Consider the following 13425-nt stretch of genomic DNA (forward strand, 5'->3'; position numbering starts at 1 on the left):
TTGTTGTTGTTTTAAAAAAAGCTGTGATGGTTGATTTTATGTATTAACATAGCTGGGCCATGGTGCCAGATAGTTGGGCAAACATTATTCTGGATGTTTCTATGAGGATGTTTTGGATGAGATAAAAATTTGAGTTAATGGACTTGGAGTAAAGCAGATTTCCCTCCATAATGAGGGTGGGCCTCATCCAATCAGTTGAAGGTCTGAATAGAACAAATAGACCTACCATCTGCTGAGTAGTAGGAATCCTCCAGCAGCTGGCTTTTGAGCTAGAACTGGAACATTGGTTCTTCCTTGTTCTCTAGCCTGAAAGTCTTTGGACTAGAACTGCAGCATCAGCTCTCCTGGGTCCAATCTGCTATAATATTTTTTTTAACAATAAGTAAATGCATAATAAGTTACAGCTAATCAATATTTTATACACACACATCTATTGACCCTATTTCTCTGGAGAAGCCTAACACAATAGTTATGCAGATGGGTGTGGTCTCATTAATATTTGAATATGTATTATAAGTAAATATATATCATGTATACACTGTATATAAAACTTTTATTGAGACTTAAAGTCAGGTGCTGCCCTAAGAACCTTACATGTCCTAAATTCATGTGATGTGTACAAAGGCTCCCCTGAGGCAGGTATTACTATGACCCCCAATTTATAGATGAGAAAGCAGGCAGGTAGCGGTTAGGTAACCCTTGCCCAAAGTCATGCAGCTGGTATGTGGGGATTTATAAGCAGTCCGGTTCCAGAATCCTTGCTCTTGCCAAATGGTGCTCAGACACTTTCTGTTCTAGTAGCTTCATTCAATTGTCAGCATTGTGGTGACTTCTGACGTACTGATTTCCCTTTCCATCACCTCCCTTCTTCCTAAAAGTCCTTCTTGACTTTTATTCCCTAAAATTGGTCAAGGCTGGGTGCCGCAATACTCCCTTTTGTGACATATGGCGTGAGGGTAGGGACAATAATTTCTGGTTGTAACAGAACCCTGAAAATATGCCCTTGAGAAATAAAATTAGGAACTGCTAAATCCTTTGCACTGGAAGGGAGAAAAAAATTAAGTCGTTTAAAAGTGAAAGTGATTCCCATAATGTATTTCAGCCGAATAATTAAAGTGTACTCATATATCAATTACACTTCAAGGCTCTCTCTCTGTGCCCTGCTTCGCGGGGCTCTCCTTTTTCCCAGAGTTAAGTGAGGACAAGCTTTTTGAGGTAGCACAGAATTTCATTTCAAGAAAAGTCTCACAAGGTGGTTTGGTGAAGATTCCTATCCAAAAGAATTGCCCAGCCAAGCAATTAAGTCACTTTCAGAGGTTCCTAACTTCCAGATAACCTTTATAGAAGCTGGAGCCACAGTTATAACTCCCAGGCTTGATTTTTTTTTTTTTTAAGATCAAACTTCCCCTCCAGGACAAAATACATCCAGCACTTGAAACTTGAAAATAGTACTAAGAATTGCTGCAAATACTTTTACACCCAGTTGACTTTACTGTGCCCTATTTTTCAAAAGCAAAGCCTGAATAATTTCATCATAACTGTTTGCTTTGACCTTGATGGGCTTCCCAGGATAACTGTCTTCTGCAATGTGTCTTGGAAATGCAGACTCTCCTAGGTGGTAAAGCTTGAGCTACTGCTAGAAGGTGGCTTAGCAGGGCATGCCACAGCTTAATTTGTTTCAAAGACTTTTAAATCAGAAAGGGATCTCAAAGACCATCAGATCTTACTCAGCTATACAGATGAGGAAATGGAAGCTCAGAAGGTTGTGGAAAGACATGGAAGGATTTTAATCAGGAGTGGGCCATCAGGGTTCTCCTGCTGGACTCACTTAGTAAATCTATGGGTGAAACATAGCAAAGAATCAGAGAGACCACAGTAGGGTGGGACTATGGCCCAAACAAGTATGATGCAGTTCAATCTACACTAATAAAAGAGAAACATGCAAATTAACCATCACTCCGCTACGCCCACCAGCCACACCCACCAGCCAATCAGAAGCGAGTATGCGAATTAACCCAACCAAGATGGCGGCCGGCCACGGAGCTGGAGCAAGCAGGAGGCTTGGGTTGCCCCGGCAATGAAGGAAGCCAAGCTTCTCACCCACCCTGGCCGGCCCTGGCCTCTGCTCAAGGCTACAAAGTTTCAATTATAGAAGATAAATAAATCCCAGATACCTGCTTCCAGCCAACCCTGGCCTCCACTCAAGGAGGCTCTGAAAAAATTAAGGAGGGGCTGGAACCTTGGGTTGCCGGGGGGTGATCAGGCCAAGATGGGAAGGCAGGGGCCATTGGGGGTAAGCAGACCAGCAGGGGGGCCAGTTCGGAGTGAGCAGGCTGTCAGTGGGGGTCAGTTGGAAGTGATCAGGACAGCGGGGGGGGGACAGTTTGGAGTGAGCAGGCCAGCAAGGGGGGCAGTTGGGGGAGAGCAGGCCAGTGGGGAGGGAAGGTAGGGCAAACAGGCCAGCAGGAGGGGCAGTTGGGGGTGAGCAGGCTGGCACAGGGGACAGTTGGGGGTGATTAGGCTGGCGGGGGGCATTTGGGGGCAAGCAGGCTGGCAGGCAGAGTGGTTAGGGGCAATCAGGCAGGCAGGCAGGCAGATGAGTGGCTGGAGCCAGCAGTCCCGGATTGTGAGAGGGATGTCCAACTGCTGTTTTAGGCCCAATCCCTGTAAACCGGCAGTAGGACATCCTTCGAGGGGTCCCAGGTTGGAGAGGGTGCAGGCCGGGCTGAGGAACCCCCCCCCCCCCCCCCCCCGCCTCTGTGCACAAATTTCATGCACCGGGCCACTAGTAAAAATAATAATAATAATAATAATAATAATAATAATAATAAAGCACTACCTTTAGCTACAGTTTTTGCTAATCATGATTTTTGAAAAGTTTCTAAGATTTGATTATTACAAAATTAATACAATTTAAGGCTCTCTAATAACATGAGGTTGTGAAACAGGGAGGTTTGGCTGACTGCAATCTTTGTATGAACCTACAGAGACTGTGTTAGCCAGATGATTCAAAACATAATTAAATTCTAATAATGGCACAATCACATGTGTTAGCATATGAATAAAGTTTACAAGGACACACAAAGTTGTTCATGCTAGTTATCTTTGTGCATATATATATATATATATATATATATATATATATATATATATACTAGAGGCCCAGTGCACTACAGCCCCTAGGCCTGGCCTGCTATCAGGGCCATCTTCCCCGGCTGCCCGCAGCTGGCCCCGCTCCCCATCTCCACCCACCCTAGTTCCCTGTTTGCCATCGGGCAATCAGAGCCTGCCAGCCAGGGAAAGGGACCAAGAGGTGGTCAGTGTGCCTAATAGTGACTGGTCGAGTGGTCATTCTGGTCGTTCTGCCGTTAGGGTCAATTTGCATATTACCCTTTTATTATCTAGGATATTGATTTCAGAGACGGAGAGAGAGATAGAAACATCAATGATGAGAGAGAATTATGGTTGGCCACTTCCTGCACTACCCCTATTGGGGATCAAGCCCACAACCTTGGTGTGTGCCCTGACCTGGAATTGAACCATGACCTCCTGGTTCATGGGTCAAACCTCAACCATAGAGCCACACTAGCTGGGCCATGGTAGTTATCTTTAGACAGTGGAACTAGAAGGAAGAGAGGGCTAGATTTTTTACTTTACACATATTATATTATTTTACTTTGTTTTACAATGAGCATTTTATTAATTTTATAATAATCACTTAAAAACTTTTCAAAAATAGTGATGAACAAAAACTGAGGCTGAAGGAGAGCATCCAGATGAAGAAAGGGAATGTGCTAGATAGATGGTATGGAGTGTCTATTGTTTAGCCTTGGGCACCAAGGGGATGCCAGTAAGTTAAAGTACTATAGTCAGGAAGAGAGAAATCAAGACGGTGGCAAGAGCTGTAAATCAGGTCACCGAGGGGTTTTCTGAGTGAATTTAGCTAACTTCAAACTTGTGAAAGCTCAGCATGTAAAACAGGGACACACCATGTATCTCATGACAAAGAATTAGTACATGGACATTCTTTCATTTATTCATTCATTCACAAAATACCATAACAAAGTATAACTTCCTTAAAAAGGCGTTTGAGAAAGTGTTTCCCCTCGTAAAGAACTAGACTACTTTAGGAAGATGAGCTGCTTTTTCTGGAACGTATTTAAGGAATGATTCACTGATCAATTTTCAGAGATGAACATCTGCATTTTTAAGGATAGACTAGGGAATGTCTAATGATTCTTACTGATTTATATTTACATGTCATATATCTCCTGAAAAATACCACAAAGGCTCCAAGTTGCCAACTATATAAAGGAAGGTCCTACTATTCACTCTGATGTTCAAGGTCCATCAGAATTTCTCTGTTCACCTTTTCCAGTTTATCTCCTACCGTCCCCATTGGGCACCCACTTCCCAGTCTCACTGTCATCCATTGGTCAGGCACCTTCTGACTCCTCTGCCTTTCCTTTGTTCATACTTTTCTTTCCTGGAATGCCCTGTTGGCTTTTCTTGACCTGATAAATGCAATTCAATTTGAATAATCAAATACTACCTTGCTATGTGCTTTTCCCACTCTCCCAGAGATTACTTTTCAAAGCCAACATTCTAGGGTCCACGCTACCTGCTTGGCCAGTGCCCACACCATATTGGAGGTCCAAATTATAAAACGTCCCCTGCTGTCACTGGGACACATCTAATACTGTGTTATGCTTTGTTTTCTGTGCTCTGATATGTGCTATTGGGCCATGAACCCCTGGAGGTCAGGACCATGGAGGCCAGGACCATGGAGGTCAGGACCATGGAGGTCAGGACCATGGCCAGTCAAATTCAGATTGCCAGGGCTTGGTAAAAGGCCTATCACCTCCATAGCTATCTGAAAATCCAAGTTGAACGAATGAATGGACTGTACATATCTCTGGTTCTAATCCTTACCAGTTAGTTACATCTTTTCACTTCAGTAGGCAGTTCTCTCCTTCATGCTTAGAGACTTTAGCTGAAATTAGCATCCTAAACAGACGCAGTATTTGTAACTGCTTTAGAGGTTTTGGGGAACATCCTAAGCACACACCCAGTTGATGTAAATAAACTTTCGAAGAGGCAGGGATACCTATGACCGTGATCCTCAGAGCGGGTATTTTGGGGTCCAACAGATACAGTCTACTATCCAACCTAAGAGGTCAACGGATCTGACTTTGAATTCTAGCTGTGCCGAGTGCTGGCCATGGCAGTTGAGCGGGTTATTACTGTAGCTAAGCCTCAAGTTCTTCGTTCATAAAAAGTGGACAAAAGTGGTACCTACCTTGTAGGGTATGGGAAGGAGGATTTCTTAAGATTCTGCATAGGAAGTACTGAGACCAATCAATGCCTGGCATAAAAGTCGGTATTATTATTGCTGTGTGTTCTGGTTTGGCAGCTGTAAAAACAACCCTGGATTCATGAACAACTACTCCCTGTTGTAACTTCCTCTGGCTGATCACAATGGGCATAGACATAATTCTAGTGCCTGGTTCCTAAATGGCATTGTAAGATGTTGGGTATACTCAAACATGCATTTCAATGCCTGGAGCATTTGGATTCTAGAAGGAATGGGCCTTTACATTTATGCTTAACAAGTTGCTGGTTTTGCCTTAAATCCAGAATCTATGTGAAACAAATCCACTTGACCCATTTATATTAAGCCCTTTACATGAGCAGAGCACTGTGGCTTGCACTTACTAAAATCCAAATTAAGGTCTGAATCTGAAAGAAAGAAAAATCACCTTTTTAAAGAAACCAAACTCCAGGAGGAGAGAAAGTAGGCCAAACACCCACTGGACAAGCTGTTGGAAGGGACACACCCTTTCTTTTAACTTGTGTTACTTGCTACGGGCACTAAAATAAATCCATTGGTGCCAACAGCTATTATTTCCCCTCTTCCAAAGAGGGTCAGCACACAAACAATACAGAACATTCTGGATACGACCTCGTAACAGTGATTACTTCTCATGAAAAGTTTCAGTTCTGGTGCTGCGTCTTTCTGGCTGTGTGATTTTGCCATACTTCAACCTTTCTGACGCTCAGTTCTTATTTTCTAATCTCTACAATGGAAATAATAATGTAACTTTGTCCCTTAACCTGTGACTCAGTTTTTCTTCCAAACGTGTATTATTCCAAATGACAGGGACAATAATATCTACCAATATCTACCTCAGCGTGTGTGTGTGTGTGTGTGTGTGTGTGTGTGTGTGTGTGTGAAGAATGCCATAGATTTCTTCTGTTCCTGCCCAAAGTTCAGCAATTTTTCATGAATAGTTTTCAATTTCCTGTTTGCCTTTGGTCAATTTCCAGACCTCTGAAATGATCATTCTTTAACAATTTTGTTCAGTTTTATTGTTTTCTTTGGGAGGTGGAGAGGGAGGGAGAATTTTCATGCCTCTTCTCTCTTCCCTAGCCAAAGTTTCTCTTGTTCATGCATCTTTAATACATTTGATACAGAGAGATGAATTGCCCTCCAGAAAGATGATACCAATTTAGGCTCTTGTTGGTAGTATATGAGAGTGCCAATTTCCTTATGATTTTTCCCAGGATTGGATAATAATATTAAATAAATCTTTCATAATTTATAGGCAACAATGTTACCACACTATGGGTTTAATTTAAATTTCCCCAGTTACTATTACGTCAAAGATCTTGAGAATAGGACGAGATGATATTATATGTGTTAAAATCCTCTGGATGTAAAAATTTCTATAGAAATGCCAGGCATTCATTACTATCTTGCAATACTTAAAAGTCTGACCACAAACCAGGATAGTTCCCACAAATCCTTGTGCTCAAGATGCTTGGGATAAGCTCAGAATATCCCTACCTCATATAGGGAGAACTCATGCTTGAATGCACATGTCACACCCTCCTTGAGGAATAGCAGTGATGATGTTTTAGAAAATCAAGGTTAGAATAATGTCCCAGTAAATTCAGTAAATGCAGGAACTGCAGGATTTGGCAGGAAATTGGAGGAGGAGGGGCGAACCACAATTTCATCTGACAGCTCGGTGTTGCAGACCACTCTGACAGGGATTTCATATCAGAAAGCATCGAAGCAACATTTCTATGATAGCGTCCTAAGAACTTCCAGGAATGATATATGAATTGCTGAAGTTCATTCAGCATTACTCAGAGGGGAACAAGGGAATAAGAAGGAAAATCTATGAAAAGTCCTTGAAACTCAGGAAATATGGCCTGGACTTCTTTTTTTCTCTTGTAATACACACTCATTGTAGAAAATTCAGATATGCCAAAGAACACAACTTCTAGTCTTGGTCTCGTCACCCAAGAATAGCCATTGTTATAAGTTTGTGTATATCCATTTTGATTTTATACTGTATATGGGAAAGGGGAAGAGAAATATTTTAGTAATCTATGTGAATTTTTTTATTTGTTTTTAACTCAGTTAAGAGAGGAGGCTGCCAAGAACAGTGGGACCTGAATAAAGACATCAGAATCAATTTTTCAGGTACAAGAGGTAAGAAGTTGATGAAAAATGGTTCTACACTAGATAATGAGACTTTTAGTGCCTGGGAAGATAATCTCCGTACCTGTTGTAGAGGGAGAAAGATGTAGAGCAAAGGACAATGAGAGTGGCTAAAGCAGTACTTCTCATACCACCAGTGAGGAGGGATCAGTTTTAAATTTTCAATCCATCCTAGACTGATGCTTTTGTGAAATATTAATATATATTAATATTTCACAAAAGCATCAGTCTAGGATATATATATATATATATATATATATATATATATATATATACACACAAATAGTATTTGGATGGCACAACAATTCCAAATTGCTGTACATTACTTTAAACTTCTCTATTTATTACAGACTGATAATCAGTTTGAAGGCCAGCATAGGCCCATGGGTCCCAAATTAGGCGGGACTGAACTAAGATGCTTTTTGCAGTGGCGATTTAGCTATCAACAGGGAGAAAGAGCGGTATGCTAGTAAATGTTTAACAACTGCTTCTGGGGAGGGAGGAGCTCTCTGATCTGTAGCATTTGACTGATCATTTCTATGCTGTAAGTACTCCCATCATCACAGATTCCAAGCTCCTAACGTGAAGCCAGTGAATGCAAAGGGAGAACAGATGTGCCCGAGTTGTCTGCAGCACATCGTTGTAAAAAGAAAGCTACAAATGGGTCTGAAGTTAATGCAACCATCATAACAAAAATAGAAATATATAACCTTTAAATCAGAAAAAAAAAACATGTATCCTATCTAATGGAAAGCAGAAAAGGAGGATAAAAAGAAACACCTTTCCTTTGGACTGAAGTATTTCTCACATTATACAACCTGCCCCTTAAGACAGAAACTAGAACTCACTTTCTCAGCATCCTCTTCAGCTTAGGTGCAGACATGTGACCTACTCTCAGCCAATCAGGTGGCCTCCCTCCAGACTTCTCTTCAGGAGAGCGTATCATGAGGATGTTTAGTGTAAACCCTGGCGACAAAGATGTCCAGCTCTTGGCAAGTAGCAGCGAGGGGAACTTGGCACCAGTTCCAGACCTCATCAGTGAGAGCTGTTGAGTCTGTGCTGAGTGGTGGCTTCACTGGAGAAGTCCCCAAGGTCCTGTTTGGGACTGACACCCTAACCCTCCAGGAGAGTCTTTGAGATTCCTAATAGCTTTAATAGATTCCCTTTCTGCTTAAACTAACAACTCTAGTAGTTTGCAACAAAGAACAACTATTGATAAACCACCTGCACCTCATTTTTAAATTTACATCCTTATTGAGATATAATTTACATATTATAAACCTTACATATTTAAACTGTATAATTCAGTGGTTCTTAGAATACTCCCAAAGTATACTAAATAGGCAATTTTATATTTTCATCACCCCAAAAAGCAAATTTATAACCATTAATAGTGACTCCTGATTTCCCTCCAAACACCCTGCCTCTCTCTACCCCCCAAGCCCTAGGCAACCACTAATCTACTCTCTGTATTTGCCTATTGCAGATGTTTCATATAAATGGAAGCATACATTATGTGGTCTTTTGCGACTGACTCCTTCCACCCCCAACACACACACACTTAGTTTCAATTTTCAAGGTCATTCCATGTTTCCATACATCAGTCCTTTTTATTGCTGAAAAATATTCCATTATGTAAATATACGTCATTTTATTTATCCACCATCTGATGAACATTTGGGTTGTTTCTACTGTTATGAATAATGCTGCTATGAACATTTGTGTACAAGGGTGTTTTTTTTGGGGGGGTGTATGTGTACATATGTTTTCACTTTTCTTGGGTATGCACCTAGGAGTAGAATCGCTGGCTCATACAGTAACTTCATTTCTAACCTTTTGAGGAAATGCGAGATTGTTTTCAACACAGCATTATCATTTTACAATTCCTCAGTAATATATGAGGCTTCCAATTTCTCTACTCCTTTGTCAACACTTGTTATTTGTCTTTTTTATTATAGCCACTCTAGTGGGTGTCAAGTAGTCTCTCATTGTAGTTTTAATTTGCATTTTTCTATGGCTAATTATGTTGAGCATCTTTTCGTCTGCTTATTGGCCATTTGTACATCTCTTTTTGGAAAAAAATGTCTATTCAGCTCCTTAATCCACTTTAACGTGAGTTATTCATTCGGCTTTTTTATTGTTAAGTTGTAAAGTTCTTTATATATTCTAGATACAAATCCCTTATCAGATATATAATCTGCAAATATTTTCACCCAATCCTGTGGGTTGTCTTCTCACTTTCTTGATGTATACCTCATTTTTTATTGACAAAACAGAGTTAGTTAAGTCTTGAATTGAGTTCTGGCAGAATCGCGAACAGATGGTTTGTGAGTATTTAGAAAAGATTGAAGAGATCACTTGGAAGTAATATGTGTTCACTGAGAATAAAAACTAACCTCATTCCATTTTGTTCTTATACCTTTACTTTCCTTCTGTTGCCTTTTTAATAAAAAAAAATATTGCCTCCTATAAGGAAACACATCAACTCTCTATAAGCCACAATATAAAGCTGGAATGGACTATCTTCCCACGTGGTGAGCTTCTAATCATTGCAACATCAAACAAGGCAATTGGACTGACCACCTGAATTGCAGTTTTGACACCCGAATTGAGTTTTATGATGTTGCAGGGGAGACACCTGAATTGAGTTTTATGTGGTTCCTAAGATCCTCTTCTCTGATTCTAGTCATTCATTCACTCATTCATCCATCCATTTATTCATTCTTTGTCCAAGAGGAAATTTAAGCAGCTTATAGGAATCCATGGGATACCGCAAGTGAACAGAAATTAGAAGAAGCGAAAAAGAGAAAAAATAAGCCATGTTAGAGATATCAGATACAGTCAGGAGGGAGGCAGATACAAAAGGGCCATGTTGTTATATGTAAAGCCACACATTTGGCTTCCAGTTTGCCATCAGTCAAGGCCGAGAGGGAGACTTGATCAGCTACACAATTTACAATGCCCCAGAGTTGCCCTTCTTCTTTATTCTAGGACCGGAAAAAAATGACCCCTGAGCCCAGCTCCACAAAAGCCACTCTTTTGCATTACAATCTTTCCTTTTCAGCTCCCCATTGAACTTTTAATCACTTTGCTAACTGCCTTTTCTCTCACACTGGGTGATACTTAGGAATGCTGACAGCCCTGAAGCTGAGCGCTATTGCCCCACCAACGAAAAGAAGAAAAGCAACTGTTTTCCTTAGAGGCCCAACACTTGAGTCCTCCTTGCATTGGCTCTTACAATGATGTGTTTTGAATAATAACGACAAGTACCATTTATGGAGAACTCAGGCACTTTACCACCTTGACCTCTAGTCTGCACAATGATCCTAAACCAGATACAGGCATACCTTGTTTTACTGGGTTTCGCTTTATTGCGTTTCACAGCTGTTGCATGTGTTTATGGGTTTGTTTTTTTGTTTTGTTTCATTTGTGTGTTTTTTTGCATATAGGAAGCAAGACCATCCACCAGCAAAAAGACTATGACTGGCTCTCTCGGGATACTCTCTTTATTGTGTGGTCTGGAACGGAACCGGCAATGTCCTTCAGGCATGCCTGGAGCATTTTCCTATTTTATGGGTGGGGAAATGATCTATCTGTTCAAGGTCACAAAGCTGCTAAGCAACAGAGCCAGGATTGTGAGAGGATATGGGGGTGGTGTGTGTGTGTGTGTGTGTGTGTGTGTGTGTGTGTGTGTGTTTATTGTATGGAGGAAAGGAAGAGAAAAGAAAAAAAAGAGGGTAGAGAAGAGAATGGAGACACCATGGAATACTATGCAGCTGTAAAAAAAGAAGGACCTCTATCCTTTGAGACAGCATGGAGGGATTTGGAGAGTATTATGCTAAGCAAAATAAGCCAGTCAGAGAAAGACAAGTATCACATGATCTCACTTACATGTGAATTCTAATGAACAAAATAAACTGATGAGCAAAATAGATCCAGAGACATGGAAACATGCCACAGACTGACGGATCTCAGAGGGGAAAGGGCAGGAAGAGATTAACCAAAGAATTTATATGCATATATTCATAACCCATGGACATGGACAATAGCGTGGTGAATTCTGGGGAGGGGGCAAGAGTGGAGTGGAGGAGGTCAATGGGGGAAAAAAGACATCCGTAATCCTTACCACAAGAAAGATGAATTTAAAAAAAGAAAAAAGAGGGAGAATTCTGGAATGTGTGTGAGGGAGGAGGGAGCGTAAAGCACAGGTGGGAAAGCTCTTGGTGGGGAGAGGTGTGATTTAAGAGCAAATACTCCTTCTGGGGTGGCTGTCCGTCTGTCCCTCCGTCTGTCTCTTGGTCATTGGCCATGTTGTATAGGCTGTAGGAATCGCAGATGTCTAGAGGGCATGGTCCCACCTGCAAGGAGCTTGTAAGATGTGGAGGCACCGCAGAAAAACCTCAGAGCTCCAGTGCAGGGCGAGGGGGCGGGGGGAGAGTCAGAACCAGTAACAGCTGTGGGGAGAAAATTGCTATGTTAGTTTGCTGGGGGTTGGGAATGGGGAGGGAAGATAACTCTAATCCAGCGCCGAGTTCACAAGAGGGACTGTTAAATAAATGACAATAGCCTGCCATATAATGGACCACTAGGAATAACTGTGTCGATGTGAATCAATTGGCATGGAAAGAGATCCACAATTTATTGTGAAGCAGAAAAAAACACAGCAGGTTGTGAAATGGTACATACAGTGTGATGCAATTTTATTTTAGCTAGGTGAAAAATATCTGAAAGCTGATACATAAAATTGCTCACAGAGATTACTTTTGGATGAGGGATCTTGATTCCTTTATATTCTTCCTATTTTTTCCAGTGGGCATGCATTTCTTTGATAAATAGGAAAGAGAGAATAGCTATAAAAAAATGAGCGGATGTGAATGAGATCAGAGCAAGTCCCTATTGATCAGTTCTGTCTTGGAGGGTGCAAAGGCTCTGCTCGGAAGCCCAGTATTAACCAATGACCACCGTGGCTGACCAGTGGCGACCCTGTCATTCATGGCTCCTATCTCCCGCTCCCTCCACTCCTATCCTCCCTGCTTCCCCTCCTCCCCACCAGCCTCCTGCCATTTGGCACACTCCAGCTGACCCTTGGGAAGGTACCTCCCCACCCTGTGCTGAGTTGGGCCCAGCTGGAATGCGCCTTTGACCTCAGGGGAAGAAGAGATGGAGGAGCAGTGGGGTTTCCATTCAGGTTCTCCCTCCCATTCCCAGGAAGCAGCGCTGAGTCAGGCTTGGGAACAAGAACACACATGTTCTTCTGCTCAGATGGACTGGCAAGGCGGCTTGGTCCTGCTGCATGTGACACCCAGACTGGAAGTTCTTGTGGAGAAAATCTAGGGAGCAGGCTTCTTGGCCGCTGGCTAATGTGATGCCTGGCTCTGACGAACACTTTTTTTTTTTTTAAAATATATATTTTATTGATATTTCACAGAGAGGAAGGGAGAGGGATAGAGAGCCAGAAACATCGATGAGAGAGAAACATCGATCAGCCGCCTCCTGCACACCTCCCACTGGGGATGTGCCCGCAACCAAGGTACATGCCCTTGACCGGAATCGAACCCAGGACCTCTCAGTCCGCAGGCCGACGCTCTATCCACTGAGCCAAACCGGTTTCGGCTGACAAACACTTTTGAAGTTAACCTTTGGGTCTGAGGCTGGCTCACACTGCTGAGGCCACGTGCCACGTGCGCAGGGGTCGTTAAAAACTCCGCAATCAGGGGGGCTGGCCAGGGGAGACCGATGAATACCCTTTGGGGTTAACACACGAAGGTGAACTTAAAACTATGCGTCTCAAACAGAAAAATAAAACTTGCCGTCTAAAACACAACTGCTGACAGCGCTTCTGTGTCACAAAAAGTGATACAATTTCTCTCTAGAGGAGGTCACCTTTTGCTGAGCAAAATGTAATTAGGTGCACA

This window comes from Plecotus auritus (genome assembly GCF_963455305.1).
Source record: "Plecotus auritus genome assembly, chromosome: 3".
Lineage (NCBI taxonomy): Eukaryota > Metazoa > Chordata > Mammalia > Chiroptera > Vespertilionidae > Plecotus > Plecotus auritus.